Source organism: Crocodylus porosus, unplaced genomic scaffold (genome assembly GCF_001723895.1).
Source record: "Crocodylus porosus isolate Cpor-Errol unplaced genomic scaffold, CroPor_comp1, whole genome shotgun sequence".
Classification (NCBI taxonomy): domain Eukaryota; kingdom Metazoa; phylum Chordata; order Crocodylia; family Crocodylidae; genus Crocodylus; species Crocodylus porosus.
In genome coordinates this window covers 73122543-73125192 of record NW_017728886.1, presented here as the reverse complement: position 1 = coordinate 73125192, position 2650 = coordinate 73122543, and positions in this window count along the sequence as shown.

Sequence of the window (2650 nt, the reverse complement as noted above, 5' to 3'; positions counted from 1 at the left end):
GAGATCTACAGTAAGACATTTATAGCCTGTATATCATTTGGATTATAATTATTTTCAAAATGTAATTTTACCCAGCAAAATTTATGGTAAAAGCATGAGGGTTTCTAAAAAAAAAAAAAAAAAAGCCAGAAAAAAAACTCAGGGATTTAAATGCAATTGTTATTTATTTTTCTTGTCCTATGTTTGCTATCTTGAAGATTGGGTATTAGTTGGAATGTCATCTTAGCTCTGCTATCCATATTTTTTCACTTTTCTTGGTTATATGTTAGTCTTTATTATGGAATTATAAGAATATTTGGTTAGTTTATATTTTAGAAGGTTTCAGTTTTTATGGCAGCCATGAATGTTGGCAAATTATAAAGAAAAAACACACAAATCTCAAAAGCTGAATGACTTAGCAATGTGGTGACAACAGGAGGTTGGCACAGAAAGAAAATAAAGATACAATGTTATAATAGTCTAATTTATGCTTGCATTTTGACAGAGTTAACCTGCTCTTAGAATATGTTTCCCTACACAGACTGGGTCTGAGCTGTAAATCAGTAGTAACGACTACTGAAATCAACTAGAAACTGTATGTATATTTATATACATATATGTATACGCATATGTGTGTGAAAATAATATATTAGCTATATACACTCTATTTCTGTCCTTTCTTTTGCAGGTTTGTTTCAAGCAGGTGAAAATGATGGTCCAATGGCGAGAGCTTTTGTCTGGGATTTGTGTTCAATTCCCTGCAGTCACAGACTTCCTGTATGACCTTGAGCAAGTCACATACTCTCTCTGTGCCTTGCTTCAGCATCTGCAGAGTGAGGATAATATTTCATAGGGGTATTATGATGATAAATATAGTAAAGATGTTATGAAGCACTCAGGTGCCATATTAATACCACAGATAAATGCCTATCTGTGGCATCCTGAAGACCCATGTCATTATTTGTTCCGACTTATAACTAACATTGCATATTCTTTAATTATTTGTCAAAGGTACATACAACTCCTATTAATCGGGACAGGCTGACATGAAAAGCTTACTTAGGCAGAAGGATGGGCTGACTACAGAAAACGAGAGGATATGAAAAAAAAGCAGCAAGCATGAAAGGCCTGTACAATATTTTTTGGATGGAAGTTATCAGGAGAGGAAGGGGGCCTGGAGGAAGATACACTCAGAAGCTGTAACAAGTTGTCAGAAAGTGAAGTGACCAGGTGAACAGAGGCCTGAAAAATGACCAAATTAGGAAGATATAAGTTGATAGGAGGATGATCACTGTAGAAGTAACTGGTAATTAAATTGGTAGGCAATAAGGAAAGCATAGCTAGCTCGACTGCTCAAACTTAAAATATCCTTTTCTCTCTCACTTCCTCTTTTGTTTCTTTGAGGTAGATTTTCTTAGTGCCAAGCCTTGACAAAGCAGTGCCCTGAAAAAAGCAGGGTTTAAGTTCAAAAGGCAAAACACAGATTGGGTTTACTTTATCACTCTGTGTTTATGTGACATGTATAAGAGGGAAGGCAAGAATGAACTTTAGTACAATTCTTTCCTGTGGAAGCCTCTTTAGACCACAGGATCTACAGCCTTTCAGAATTGGCCTAGACACCACGCGCATTAATGCATGCGTTAGTGTGTGCATTTGTTCACTCTTTTTTTGTCTGATATATCTAGGAACATATGTAGTAGTGTCTGATTTATTAATTAATGTATCTTCACAACACCCAGGAGATAGGGAAGTATTACTCTCCACATGTTGTGATCAGAGGTATGAGACAAGTACTTGAACCAAGGTCACATAGGAAGATGATGACAAAAACATGAATTGAACCAGAGCTCCTGTGCTTCAACCAGACTGTTCTTGCTGCAAGTATTGCACTTCCATTTTAGCGCTCAGTGCTATTTGTGTTAGTGTGATGCACTCTATTGCATGACTCTCAGAAAGTAATGCCTTGATTGTTGTACATGCCATGTGTTGTGGTGAACATGCTTCTGTTTTGTTGCCCCCTTCTCATAAATCCCATCACATTTTTCTCCCTTAAACCCAATCTGTCAGAATCAGGAGATAGCACAAACATCTCATCTTTTCTTTTTTTAAACAGATGGTAAGGTTTTAGCTCTCACAGTTGTGGAGATGAGATTGAAAACAAGGCCCAAGAGAACACCAGGACCTCACAAGCTGAAGGAAAAGAATTGAACAATTATTTTAAAACACACTTTGTGATTTTAAGTCATTATTCAGACTTTCGGGAGGGGGGATGGAAATAGCTGATTTTGTATCCCCTTTTGACTGGAACAGATAGTTGAAGTCAAAGATTGTATGGGTTGTTTCTGCTGGGAGGATGGATCAGGTATTACTGATACAATCCTACATAATCACAAAAAAGTAGCGGTGTTTCTGAATGCAAGAGGAATCAAACAACAGGAGCAGCTTCTTTGCTCACAGCTGCAGACCACTTCCAGCCAGTATTTCTCCTCAAACCTTGCTCTGTTGGCTTTTTTCCTCAGGCCATTGTTACCAATTTTTTTTTTTTTGTCATTTCTGGTGCTTCCTTTCTTCCTTTTCTCATAGCTTCCCTGGCTTTTCTGCTTTTCTCTCACAGACCAAATTACAGGCATACCTCGGAGATATTGCAGGTTCGGTTCCAGACCACCGCAAT